This window comes from Ostrea edulis, chromosome 6 (assembly GCF_947568905.1).
Source record: "Ostrea edulis chromosome 6, xbOstEdul1.1, whole genome shotgun sequence".
NCBI lineage: Eukaryota > Metazoa > Mollusca > Bivalvia > Ostreida > Ostreidae > Ostrea > Ostrea edulis.
The window spans coordinates 88,215,155-88,229,527 of record NC_079169.1 but is presented as its reverse complement, the minus strand read 5'-3'; the positions used below and the strand labels follow the sequence as shown (position 1 = coordinate 88,229,527).

The window sequence follows — 14,373 nt, the reverse complement described above, 5'->3', positions numbered from 1 at the left end:
CATTAAAATCATATTCATTATTCATTATAAAGAAATGTGTATGGCAAGTGTCATTAAAGACAAGTTTCCGGATCAGTTAATACATGTACACAAGCGTGTACATGCGTGTATTATATACCGTATTCAGTCAGATAATCCTAAGTTTGTGATTAAGGTTTCATGATCAGCTGATATATGTGTGGATAAACGTATATTATGAATTCAGTAAATTCAGTAAAAAATTTCGTTGTCGGCAGGATTCGAACCTACGCGGGGAGACCCCAATGGATTTCAAGTCCATCGCCTTAACCACTCGGCCACGACAACTTAAAACAACCATTATCACAGTGTATATGAATGAACTGATTTTTAAATAGCACCATTGTCCTTTTAGTTGCAATTCATTTCTGTTTGATAGTATTGTGTTTATGTATATGTTGGTACACTTTTCTCAAGTACCAACACATTTGGTGCCGAGCAAGGCCAGGGACCAAATCCAGTGGCGAGAAAATCTGACGAATCGCACCATCTGAAATAAGGACTTTCATTCTCAATGGAATTCGAAACTTCCGTGTGGAGACCGCATTGGATTTCTTCTCTATTATCTAGCACATCTCTGTGTGCATTAAATAAATTAATAATTTCATAGAGAAGTTTTTGCAATAGACCTGTCGGTCCTGTACTGTATATGATGTTTTAAGTCCGTTTCGAGAATTTTTCATTCACATTTCGGTTGAGCATCACTGAAGAGACATTATTTGTCGAAATGCGCATCTGGTGCATCAAAATTGGTACCGTATAAGTTTTACATAAGAGAGTAAATTTGAAAAATGCCTTTACATTTCAGAGCGAAGTACCAAGATCGTTAAAATAACAGCGTGCCACTTCGAGCGTAGTATTATTTTCTTGTTTGTGTTTGTCGTAATATGGTGCAATCTCTTCAAATGCATAACGCTTGGGGCATGTACATCTTTTTTGACAAGGGAACGAAGTCGGCCGAACAAAGTGTTAAATAGTTTCGGTAGTTTTGAGTAATTGTTAAGAGAATGATACAAAAGCATATAGCATGAGTAATTTGAGATATACTATTACATAGAAATAAAGTAAAACATAGAATTAAGTATCGATGTAAAGCATCATTATATAAGTACTGGATATTCACTGCTAATAAAGTGAATGAACTTGCTGTTTTACTCCAATTTATAAGTTGTAAGTCAAGATGTATTTACACTGTATCATTTCACTGATTGTTTCCGATTTCTTCATGTTTAAAATTAAAGTTCCGTTTCATATACAAAACAAAGCACGACTAAAACAATAACTTCGCGTATTAAAGTTTATCTTGTCATTTACTAAGGCATGCGAGATAGATGATTAAGATGTATCGCTTTTCTTATCAAGTTCTTATTGAAGTCGACATTGATCTTTTTTTTTTTGTGGAATTAAGCGCAAATATTTGGTATTTCTCGATAATTGACTTCAAAATCTCACATGCATGTCTGTCCCTGAAATGTAAACCATCGCATTTACCCAAATTAGATTATTTCGATGAGATTTTTATTATCTATGTTGAGCTTATGTTTGTCACATACACAAAACAAATGGTATATCTTACAAGCAAGATACAGCATTTTGAATAACCTACAAATAAAGTATACATGTTAGTTTAAGGAACCAATGGAATAATTTTTATTGCTAGACTTGCTCAAGTCTCTATGTTGTTTTTATTACATTACATTTGCAACGTCAGTGATAATAATAGTCTTGTAAAAAAGATATACTTCTCCTAAACCTTTATTTTTATTTGCTCTTGTAGTGAATGTTGGACAGGGCTGTAAGCATATGATATGAAATATAAAATTGTGGTCGCTCGTAGGATGCACAACAATTACTCATTCGCAACAATACCCGACCTGTCTCAAGAGGAATTAAAATATTTCAGGATGGATTCTTCCTATATTCATTGAATGTGTTGAGATCTGAGATTCTTTGTTAGCTGATCTGTTTCTATATTCTTATCACGCAGAATTTATTCGAAAGACTCTGCATAAAAAGAAATAATCTATTGCTATGCTCGGCAACTCGACAGTTAGAAATATCGACGATGTTTTATCTATTACTAACTATGTAGAATTATTACATTATCACCTGTATAAGGTGTTCATATCTCAATTGATTCGATATGCAAGAGCTTGTTCTGCGTATGATCAATTTTAAATCGAGGCATGCTACTGACAAACAAGTCGATGTTACAGGGGTTTTAACAGTCTCATTCGAAGTCAACATTTTTCAAAATCTACGGCCGTTATAACGATATAGTGTGTCAATACAACCTATCATTGGGTCAGCTGCTGTCTGACGTGTTTCATACCGATTGATAAGTCGTTATTGGCACAATTATTTTGACTACGTATTACTTTGTTTACGTGATCAAGATATAGGGCTCACGGTCGACAGAGGATGCTTACTCCTCTTGGGCACCTGATCCCACCTCTGGTATATTCAGGGGTCCGTGTTTGCCCAACTCTGTAATTTGTATTGCTTATAGGAGTTATCTTCACCTTTCATTGATCAAAGTTGCAGCTTAATCAACAATGGCAAATAAAACTTCAAATTACTCGCCCTTGATTACAGGTGGCGCACGATCCGTTAACGTCCAAGGCGTTTCTAACCTCAAGTTTAAGAGAGCGTCGGAAGGACATGTTTAAATTAGAAAGTTGTTGAATATTTAGTAACGGTGGCGGATTACGGTTCGTAGGACCTCACTGCGCTTAGAGACGAACTTAGAAAACGCATTGCAAGACTCTCTGGGCGGAAAGGAAAGCACGTTGAGAGTTTCAGCTGTAACCGAATTTTCTCTGTCACATCGATTAAATAAAGACATTCAATACACATTGAACGTTTTTCATTATAAACTACTTCGTGGTGAAGTTTACATATTTAAACAGTAGTTTAGGTTGAATATATAATATACAATACATCATAATTCTTTATAAGTTGTTGAATTGCATATGTTTTAAACAATAAGATCCCCCCCTCTCTCTCTCGATCGAGGATTAAGAATATCAATTATAAATATATTCATATATATCTGAAATTCTATTATTAAGCTGTTAAAATGTGTAGTAATAGTGAATGTATATGTATAACTTCTCTTTATGAAATAAAATAAACGATAGAGAAGGCACATGTATACAAAGTACATGATATATCATACCACATTAAACAGTTTATTTGCGTGTTTTAACTTATATCACTTACGTGATGACGTCACGATAGGTAAACAGTTTGCGATTAACTTTTTTATTAGTCCATAGGGCAAGAGAGAGCATAATAATTGGCAGGTCAAATAAATTTTACTACCCCATATGCTAGCTATTGCAAGTTTAAGACGGAAGTTCAAGCTTTCTTTCAACTTCTAAATTCACGTCTCCATCCATATACTATGATTGATATACTATGAGTTGGTTGTACTCTGCGTGAAAAGCACGGCTGTATCCTGCGTATAGGAATGGTTGTATCCAAATGACGTTTGTCCATGGTGTTGCAGGAAACTGATGTAGGCCTACATAATTTGACCCGTGTTTACTTTCATGTACAAGATTTATCATGTTTATATGTATCATGACAGTTCATGATATGAATGATTTAATACTAAAATACATCACTTAACAAATGTAGTACACTTTTCAATTTGAAGGTCAATTTGAATGTTCATACTTCAGATTGAAATCGAAGTTACAAGTGAATATTGAAAAACGTAATGCAATGATTTTTTAAAATAAAAACCACAATGAACAATAGGCCTATGTGTGGCTTTTATTATAAACACAACATTGTATATATGATAGTGAAATTTGTAATTTACTTCACTTGGATAAATTTATAGCTTTATGAATTTGCATTTAATTTTGATAAAAGTAGATAAGATTCAAATTTTATTTCTAAAAAATTCAGAAATATCTTAATCTCTTGAGATGAATTTTTCTTCTGGTTTGCGTCAACAGTTAAAATAGGCTAGGACTGGTATTCGTTTCTTTGACATATTGGACTGTACTTCCGTGGGTCAGTTGATAAACATGACATAACAACATAACTATGATAATGCAAATTTTGATAAGTTATGACAGTTTGACAATTTCATCTCATATTTTGATTAATTTCATACGTATTGACTATTGAAGAATCCAGACTTGTTTTCCCTGAAATTCAAACAATATTTTACAACACTTTTTGAATTATAACAAAATTAACAATGAAAGTGAAGTGTTGAAATTAATTTACAATCCAGTCATAAAAAACGAAAACAACACCTAAGAATATTCACTGTCTTACAGTTACAGTCTGATTATAGCCACCCCTCCATTACAGTCGTGTCGTCGTACCGAGTGACGGGGGGGGGGGGGGGGTGCTATTAGCAATCGCGTTCATTCATATTTTGACGACCTTGGTTAACTCTAAAATTAATTTTTTAATGACATCTGAAATGTATTTTTGTACCATACTTGGTTTATATATTGAGGACTCAAATTTCCCCTGTTCGATTATAGATCTAGTCTAGAAAGAGGGGGGGGGGGTCATAGAATTATAAGATCATTGATGACTGTATCACTAAGGATAAATAAAATTTCAGCATAAAACATTCATGCAGAATATTACGATCTACAGAGCAAATGTTTAATCCCCCGTAAATACTATCTGCAACAAAGTCGTCATCTGATATCTGTGAAGTCGGACTGAACTGAAGACTGAAGTTTATTGCGCACGACGCTGAGTGGAACTTAAAACGATCGTTGTCGCTGTCACATTTGATGACAATGAACCAATTGATTTTTTTAAAAGCTTCATATCTCGGGAATTCTACCCCCGCTCCCTGTTTGCACAACAAAAACCTTACACTCTCTTATAAATCTTATGTACACCGGAAGTCAAGAAGGACGTAAACGAGTCTTGCGCCACCTATGTTTGAAATAAGGGAAACAACTGACAAATATTCGCAATTAAAGTAGACTGGTTCTTTTTATTCTACGTGGTTTGTTCTTTTTTATATAAATTTATAATAACTATGTTAAGTGAATTGAAGATCAATTTTTAAAAATAGATTGGTTGAGTAGGGTGATCTTTATCGTGCCACACCAGCGGTGACATGGGACCTCGGTTTTTACGGTCTCATCCGAAGGACCGCCCCATTTAGTCTCTTCTTACGACAAGCAAGGGGAACTGAGGGCCTATTCTAACCAGTTTTTGAAAGATAATCTTCAAATTAAAGCAATACAAACTGTAACTAACGGTAAATAAATTGAAAAATAAAAGACTAAAGACAATAACATACATATGCATTGAATAAGAGTGATACGAAGCAATAAACCCGTCAAATCAGCAGAAAATAGCGATTTATGAATTGTTGTATTCCTGACATTAATTCGTAATCTCCAATGTACATTGAGCTCGGAGGTCACCAGTTCGAAAAATGTGGAAGAGGGACACTGGCTTGCGTTCGACGAGATCACAAAGTGTTAGATGGAATGGAAGTCAGTTGGAGTACCTCAAGGATCAAAATTCGGTCCTTTGTTTTTTATTCTTTATGTAAATGACTATCTAGATTGCTTGCAACACTCTGCAGCCCATATGTATCCTGACTATACAACTCAAGATGACTCAGATAAAAGTATAGATGAAAGGTGAAGATCAAGAACAGTGATCAATCTCATAACTCCCATAAGGAATACAAAATAGAGAGCTGGGCAAACACGGCACCTGCACACGTCAGAGGTGGGATCAGGTGCCTAGGAGGAGTGAGCATCCCCTGCCGACCGGTCACACCCGCCGTGAGCCCGTTAAGATAAATCGTACGTTGAATAAAATTTAACACTAAATTAGATTTGAATGAATCACTGTTTAGAAATACAAAACTCACGTGCAAGAATCCGGAACAATAAAATACTGATATGATTTGAAAACTCAAGGTCGAAACGAAGTTTGATGTGTTGTGTTTGAATTGCTTTTTAAAAAGACAGAAATATGTGAGAAGGTTCAATAATTGTTCGATTTAGAAACACAAGGTCAACAACCAAAACCGAAACGAAAGAAGATGAATTATATGTTCCATTTTATTATATTAGGCATTAAATAAATTGAATTCAGGCAAATCAGCCAACAAATACAGATGAAACGACAAAGACACATGCATGAAAACAATGGCAAACAAATGAAGTGTAGGGGAGGGCTGCAGGTAGTTGAGACAAACTATGAAACAAACAGAAAAATGGGTATACATGCGGATCAACATGATGCAGTAGATAAATAATGATACAAAACAGCACTGAACAATGTAATAGAAAACCACTTACAGGTGATATTAGAAAGAATTTCTCAATCTTTGGTCTGTACCAATTACCATACACTGTGTTTTCTAGATATTGATTATAAGTTTGCTTTCATCCATCCACTCCAAAATATCTCAAAAATATTTTGTTTGATATTGGTAGGTTGGTTAACTATATATCTCAGAAATACTTTGTTTGTTTGATATTGGTAGGTTGGTTAACTTTTTATCCTAGAAATACTTTGTTTGATATTGGTAGGTTGGTTAACTATATATCCTAGAAATACTTTGTTTGATATTGGTAGGTTGGTTAACTTTTTATCCTAGAAATACTTTGTTTGATATTGGTAGGTTGGTTAACTTTTTATCCTAGAAATACTTTGTTTGATATTGGTAGGTTGGTTAACTATATATCTCAGAAATACTTTGTTTGTTTGATATTGGTAGGTTGGTTAACTTTTTATCCTAGAAATACTTTGTTTGATATTGGTAGGTTGGTTAACTATATGTCTCAGAAATACTTTGTTTGATATTGGTAGGTTGGTTAACTATATGTCTCAGAAATACTTTGTTTGTTTGATATTGGTAGGTTGGTTAACTATATGTCTCAGAAATACTTTGTTTGTTTGATATTGGTAGGTTGGTTAACTATATGTCTCAGAAATACTTTGAAATGAATAGATGAAAACAAAGTATCACAGATATACTTTTGAAGGATGGATAAAAACAAAGTTACAATCAATTTCAAGAAAACAAAGTGCATGGCAATTGGTACTGAGGAAAGATTGAGAAATTGTAGAAACTATCTATATAACATATCTTTGGGTCAAATTCTGTCTGACGTGTTTCATATCAATTGTTAGGCCGTTCTTGGCACATTGTTTTTGACTACGGATTACTCCATACATCAGATCAAGAAATAGGGTTCACGGCGGCGTGACCTGTCGACAGGGGATGCTTACTCCTCTACTAAGGCACCTGATCCCACCTCTGGTATATTCCGGGGTCCGTGTTTGCCTTACTCTCTATTTTGTATTCGTTAAAGGAGTTACGAGATTGATCATTTTGTTTGTTATCTTCACCTTTCATCCATTTCATCATTTTTGGGGGAAAAAATTATAAGTGACCTTAAAGAGAAGTTTCCTGACCAGTTGGTACATACGTGGATAAATGGATATGCGTGTATTATATACTACTCAAAATTTAATAAGGATCACTAGGTTATATGTGTATAATTTACCACTAACATAACAAAAGACATAAATTTGACTCAGAAACGTGTTTACTCAGGTTATGAATGAAAATTCATGAACGGCATGAACTTTTATCAATACGGAATGCTTGAAATCTGATAACAACACCAAAAGGCATTTCATTACAAAAAGTTAACAGCAAACCAGAGAAAGAATTACACAGTTTTTGGGGATAGTCCATCATTACACTTAGTCGATGAAGTGTCAATACCGCGTATGGCCTCCCCTTGCATCAATGACGGCTTGATAACGTCGATCCATGCTGTCAATAAGCACCCGGATGTTTCCAACGGGAAGGTTGTTCCACTCTTCCATGAGGGCGTTTCCGAGCCCTGCCAAAGTCGTGGGTTGTGCTCTACGGCGTGAAAGGGCAACCTGCAGCATGTTCCATACATTCTCAATCGGGTTCAAGTCCGGCGAGCGCGCTGGCCAGTCCATACGGACAATTGTCTCCTGCTGAAGGTACTGCTCCACCACCCTGGCGCGATGAGGACGGGCGTCATCATCCATCAGGATGAACGCAGGGCCAACAGCACCAGCGTAGGGTCTGACGTAAACATCGAGGATCTCATCCCGGTACCGCACCCCCGTCATTGTTCCTCTCTCCAGGACATGAAGATCTGTTCTTCCATCCCTGATGATTCCAACCCAGACCATGATGGAACCACCACCATAACGGTCATGTTCACTGATGTTGGCATCATGGAAACGTTCACGTTGTCGTCGCCACACTCGGTGCCTCCTGTCTGTAAAGTCCAAACAATACCTGGACTCATCGGTGAACAGAACTTGAACCCAATCGTTCTGTGTCCAAGTGACATGATCTTCAGCCCAGTCCAATCCCTCCCGCCGGTGTCGAACAGTCAGAGGGACTCGAACACATGCCCTTCTCGAGTTGAGACCTGCATTGTGAAGCCGATTCCGTATCGTCTGAGTGGACACATTCACCCCCGCGGCGTTCAGGAGGTCGTTACGTAGACTGGTTGCTGTCCAGAAGGGATGGCGTCGTGCCTGAAGAGCCACAAAATGGTCTTGGAGTTGGGTTGTCGACCTCTGACGACCACCCCCATGTCGGTGTACTGCTGTACCAAAAGTTTGCTGTCGGTTCCAGGCCCTGTTTACAACGCTCTGGCTGACGTTTAGTGCATTTGCAACGTCACGTTGTGAATAGCCAGCGTCAAGCATTCCAATACATCTGCCCAGTTGTTCTGTCGTCAGGCGACGCCTTAAACGTTGAGAGGGCATTGTGTTGATAAACGTAGTGTAAACACTCAAGTGAGTTTGAAATTTTAGAAAGAATCAGACACCGATGCCTGAGTGAAAATCGTGTAATGGTAGCAAAAGCATAAACTGTGATGAGAAACGCATTTCCCATGGCATGAAATGGACGTGCAAGTTTGTTGAAGACGTTTTTGATTTCACTTGGACACAATATTGCCAGTTATTATATACTTTCAATTTCATCTCCTCTATTTTCTTTAAAAGCTTGCGGGCATATATCACACGATATATGCCCGGAAACATCCCGGCCCGCAAACATTACGTCACAATCAATACACAAGCAAATTACTGCGTCATTAATTTTCAATTTTTTCGTGTTTTTCATCTTTTACTCAGTTAAACCAATAAAGAAATTGATAAAAATAAATTATTGTTAGTTTCTAAATGAAATTGAAAGTATATAATAAAAAGGTTATAGACTTTGTATGGGAAAATATGACGACCTCGTTTTTTGTCGCGGAGGGACCTCACAAGCTCGGTCCGTGTACGCGCCAAAAAACTCGGTCGTCATATTTTCCCATACAAAGTCTATAACCTATAATTATGCAGTTATTAGTTTTTTAAACAGAAAAATATCTATAATCCTTATCAAATTTTGAGTGGTATATATTGACTTCAGTATAGGAGTAAAAACATTCGTTGTCGGCAGGATTCGAACCTACGCGGGGAGACCCCAATGGATTTCAAGTCCATCGCCTTAACCACTCGGCCACGACAACTGAAGTCATATTGTGTCACAGTGTATATAAATGAACCGAGTTTTTGAATATCAACATTTTCCTTTAATTTGCAATATATTTCTATTTGATAGTATTGTGTTTTATGTATATCTTGGTCAACTTTTTTCAAGTACCAAGAGATTTGGTGCCGAGCGAAGCCGTGGACCAAATGGAATGGCGAAAAATAAGGACTTTCATTCTCAGTAGAATTTGAAACTTACGTGTGGAGACCCCACTCTATTACTAAGCACGTGTCTGTGTCATTTAAATTATCTAATAATTTTATAGAGAGTTTTACGCAATAGACCGTCCGCATTTGCCCAACTATCTATTTTGTATTGCTTATGGAATTTATGAGATTGATCACTATTCGTTATCCTCACCTTTCACCTGTCAGTCCTTTGCTATATTTTGTTTTACATGCGATTCGAGAATAATTCATTCACATAAGAGACAAAAGAATATATTTTGGTGGAAATACACAGGCAGTTAACAGTGACTATCTATGTAACGTATTTCTAAGTTGTAAACTAAGACAACTAATAAACAAAATTTGAGAAATGACTGTACATTTCAGAGCGTAGTACCAAGATCGTTAAAATAACAGCGTGCCACTTCACTTCATCGAGCGTGTAAATTTCACTCACTGATTGGTCGTATGGTTTCAATAAAAGTGAGTTTGGATGACCACATTATGCCATTCTTTCAAAGTGATTGGTTACTGAAATATTTCATTGAAATCTTTGAGAAGCGCTCGCCCAAACGTTTGCACTCTCGGTCAAGCCAAGTGTCTTGCTGTTACTGAAATTATAGTAGATATAAACTTCACTTAAAATTGATACTGTTTGGTTTATTTGATATAGTCCAGCTTGATTGCGAAACCAAATTGAACACAAAAAATTGCATACAAAAAGTTTTCGTTGTCGGCAGGATTCGAACCTGCGCGGGGAGACCCCAATGGATTTCTAGTCCATCGCCTTAACCACTCGGCCACGACAACTGAAATAAAAGTGGGATGAACTGGTTTTTTAAATACCATCACTTTTCCCTTTCTGTTGCAATTTATATCTGTAAGATAAATGTAAAAGATAGGCGATAGATAGATTTGTATGTCGTAATAGATAGGCGATCGATCGATTATTTTCTTGTTTTTGTCTGTCGTAATATGGTGCAATCTACTGTTCAAATGCAGTCAGATATTAAATAGCTGTATAATGTGTCATAATGACAAAATCCGCCGATAAACAGCTGATAAAGCATTTAAAGGTAGTTAACAACAACCGACTTACACATGTTTACAATTTACATGCTTGTACTGATGACCATTGAACTGTTGAAGCTGTTTGAAACGATGCAGAAAATTCCATGGAAATAAAATGAAAACATACACACCGTATGTATTCATGTTATTTTACGCATGAATCAACTTAACCAAAATTAACAAGAACAAATCAGACATTGTTGTTTGGCGTAGGTTTGTTGACATTTGCGATTTAAAATTCCTCATGATCAGCTCCATACATGTATGTTCTTGCTTGTAGTCCCGTGTAATTCTTAACGAAGTCTGAACGACGTTAGGTGACCAATTGTTCCTCAGTCATAATGGGGGAATCGTAGGAATTTGTAAACTGTATTCTATGTGTAAGATTATACTTGTTTTCATCGCAGCTAATTATAGGTCGGTGGTGTGATTCATACGCCTCCATATATCAGAGGCGGATCCATCAATGTAGGTATTACACCGGTAATTATTTTCACAATATTATTATTATAGAGGTATAAAATGTTTTATAAAAAATCAGTTTGCAGAATTGACGCCGAATAACACAGTCGGAAATGTTCTATGTCACCTGCCTCGTATGCCGACAAAGGAAAAATAATACCCTACGCGGCATTTTCGAAAAAACAAGACTACCCTCAAATCCATGTGTTTTTCACAAGTGTGTAAATAGCTGGAGTGCACCTCAGGAAATAGCCTCAGCTACTAACATCAAATAGTTCCTTTGTATACACTTAGTTATTTCTACAAATTACTCAAAATTTCCTAATCAGGGGTACAAAAATTAAGAGAAAGGCAGAAGAGGAAATGAGAAAAATCGCACATGAAAAAAAATATTTCTTTAATTTAAATATATGGAACTACAATTGAATAAGTTCACTTAAGTATAAGTATAAGTAATATATATATATATATATATATATATATATATATATGCCCACATTGTACATATGTTTTCAATGTATCTTTATGATCGTTGTCTTTTTAACCTTTTTGTCTTTCTAACGTAAATGTACATTTTGATGAGTCGTGCAATGGTTCATACGATTTAGAAATTTACCATAAATTATAACTAAATGGGAATATGGTTTCTCCTTTTCTTTTTGATACTCGATATATCAACAATACTACAAAAAGTAGATTTCGACGAGGATGGGATTCGAACCCACGCGGGGAGACCCCAATGGATTAGCAGTCCATCGCCTTAACCACTCGGCCACCTCGTCATATATGTAACACCTAGTTGTCTCTCCTTAAATTACAATATACTTTATATGTACTCTGCTTTTGTAATACACGGTTTACTTTCTGCGTTGATGAATAACTGTTAAAAGTGTAACTACTCATATTTCTGTCACATATTAGAAACCTGTAGGGATGTCAAAGGCCTGAAAGGGGAATCCATTTTTTTTGGCAAGTGAACATTAAAATATAAAACAACACGTTTAAGGGGATACCTAGCCAACGGAATTCAACGGGATCTGAATTGTGTTAGAATTACGCTCTCGTTGTGTCTCTGACAAACATTACAGCATACTGAATTAACAACTCACTGATGAACTTGAGGGTCCCCTCTCCTGTATATTTACAAAATCGATCAAAGCTGTACGGCTGTCAAATATACATTAGATGATGCCATATCAAACAGATGTTTCGATGTCATAAATCCCATCAATACCAAAGTAATTGTAGGGAAAACACGAATCCCTCAATAAAGAGACACGTAGAATCAAAGGGGAACACCGGGCTTCCCCCATTTTTGTTATTGAAATATATAGTGGGTGATACCCCCCACTATTTAGTGAAATATAAGCATTAATAGTAAAAGTCTACACACACACACACACACACACACACACACACACACACATGTATATATATATATATATATATATATATATATATATATATATATATATATATATATATGTATGTATCCCCAAATGATGTCTTTGGCAATTTTTTAGAGGAGGTTATTTTAGAAGACTCGGCCAACTCATCATATGTTGTTTTGTTTATGTGGCGCATGAATGATTCGCCTACTTAATTTGCATCATTTTGAACTCCTGCTTCGAGTTCATATCGTGTTTTTTTTTTCGAATCCATGTCATGAACCTGGGGAAAGTACTGTTGTGTGATAATCTATGACAATTTTCCCCCCACCTTACTACTAAACCCCTCCCCCGGGAATCATTCACCTTACTACTAAACCCCTCCCCCGGGAATCATTCACCTTACTACTAAACCCCTCCCCCAGGAATCATGATTTACAATTTTCTTCAAGAGCTACCTACTTTAATGAACGGCCTATACGACGAAGTGGCCTAGTAATTGGTCAAATCAGTGTGCCAAGAACAGTCTAACAATGGATATGAAACACGTCAAACAACATTTGACTTAATGATAGGCTGTATTAGCAAAGTAGATTGTTATAACTACCATAGAATTTGCGAAATGCTGACTTTAAACGAGACTGCTGAAACCCCTCTACCATCAACCTGTTTGTCAGTAGCCTGTCTCGATTTAAAAACTGTTCATACCCAGAACACGCTTTTGTGTATCCAGGGCTTTCAACAAATTTAAAAGTAGGAGGCTGAAATGAAAAAAGTAGAAGGCGATCCAATGCTCGGCGCTATTACGGCCAGAAGCTCTGGGGTAAATGACGCAAAATCCTGCATTCTGGCGGTTTCCTGGTACTTAAATGCAGCTTTGAAATTGTCATTTTTTTTGCCTGAAATTTTTACTTTTGCCATGAATTTATTGTTTCATATGTGAAATTTTCTGTTAATGCAAAGACTTAAAAAATTCAACATTGCAAAGTACTAATTTTGATGCAAAATGAAAAATAAAGTGCATCAAGATAACTACATGTAATCATTTTTTGCAATGCTGTATCAATTAAGTTTTAAGTGTCTTTGCTTGAACAGAAACTTTCACTTTTATTTCTACATTTGTACTGAAAGTTTATAAGACTGAATTGTTTTGTAAGAAAGTTTCTACATGCAGAAAGTATTGTTGAAATGAACTAAACTGCATGTTTTGCTCACCCCAATATATTTTTTAAATAAAACCCAAACAATCTTTATTACAAATTAATAAGTAACATTTAAATGACCTATAATTTTATTTTTCCACAAATTCAAGTTAACAGCTACAGATTTGTGCTGAAAAATTCTACTTTCGTTTTTATTTAATACCACATGGGCATTTGCAAATTAAAAAGAATAGCAAGTCTGAAATCTTTCCTGATTAAATTCTGTTTTCGCTTTAAAATTGTTGATTGATATTATACTTGTGTCACTTTCACTTCTGGCCTTTTTAAAGCCGAAACTGAACAGGGTATTTGTTCTCTTCATTCCGTCAACATCATTGATTTTTACGTTCAGGACGTGTTGTTATCTTTCGGAACTTCTCGTCTGTGTTGTCACGACTTGGGTAAATCCGAGGCTTTCCGACTATTGCAATTGACGTATTATTTTCTACACCAACAGACGACCATTCAGGTGCCGGTATTTACCTGAACTAAATTTAGCGCAA

The 14,373-nt window shown here is 36.0% G+C and overlaps 4 non-coding genes across 4 annotated transcripts; all 4 read right to left on the bottom strand.

Annotated features, from left to right (window-relative positions):
• Nucleotides 1-224: 224 nt before the first annotated feature.
• Trnas-uga (transfer RNA serine (anticodon UGA)) lies at nt 225-306 on the bottom strand. Its single transcript has one exon. It is a non-coding gene; the product is annotated as a tRNA-Ser (tRNA).
• Nucleotides 307-9,475: 9,169 nt separating this feature from the next.
• Nucleotides 9,476-9,557, bottom strand: Trnas-uga (transfer RNA serine (anticodon UGA)). Its single transcript has one exon. It is a non-coding gene; the product is annotated as a tRNA-Ser (tRNA).
• A 918-nt stretch (nt 9,558-10,475) lies between these two features.
• Nucleotides 10,476-10,557, bottom strand: Trnas-aga (transfer RNA serine (anticodon AGA)). The gene has a single exon. It is a non-coding gene; the product is annotated as a tRNA-Ser (tRNA).
• Nucleotides 10,558-11,980: 1,423 nt separating this feature from the next.
• Nucleotides 11,981-12,062, bottom strand: Trnas-gcu (transfer RNA serine (anticodon GCU)). Its single transcript has one exon. It is a non-coding gene; the product is annotated as a tRNA-Ser (tRNA).
• Nucleotides 12,063-14,373: the final 2,311 nt, after the last annotated feature.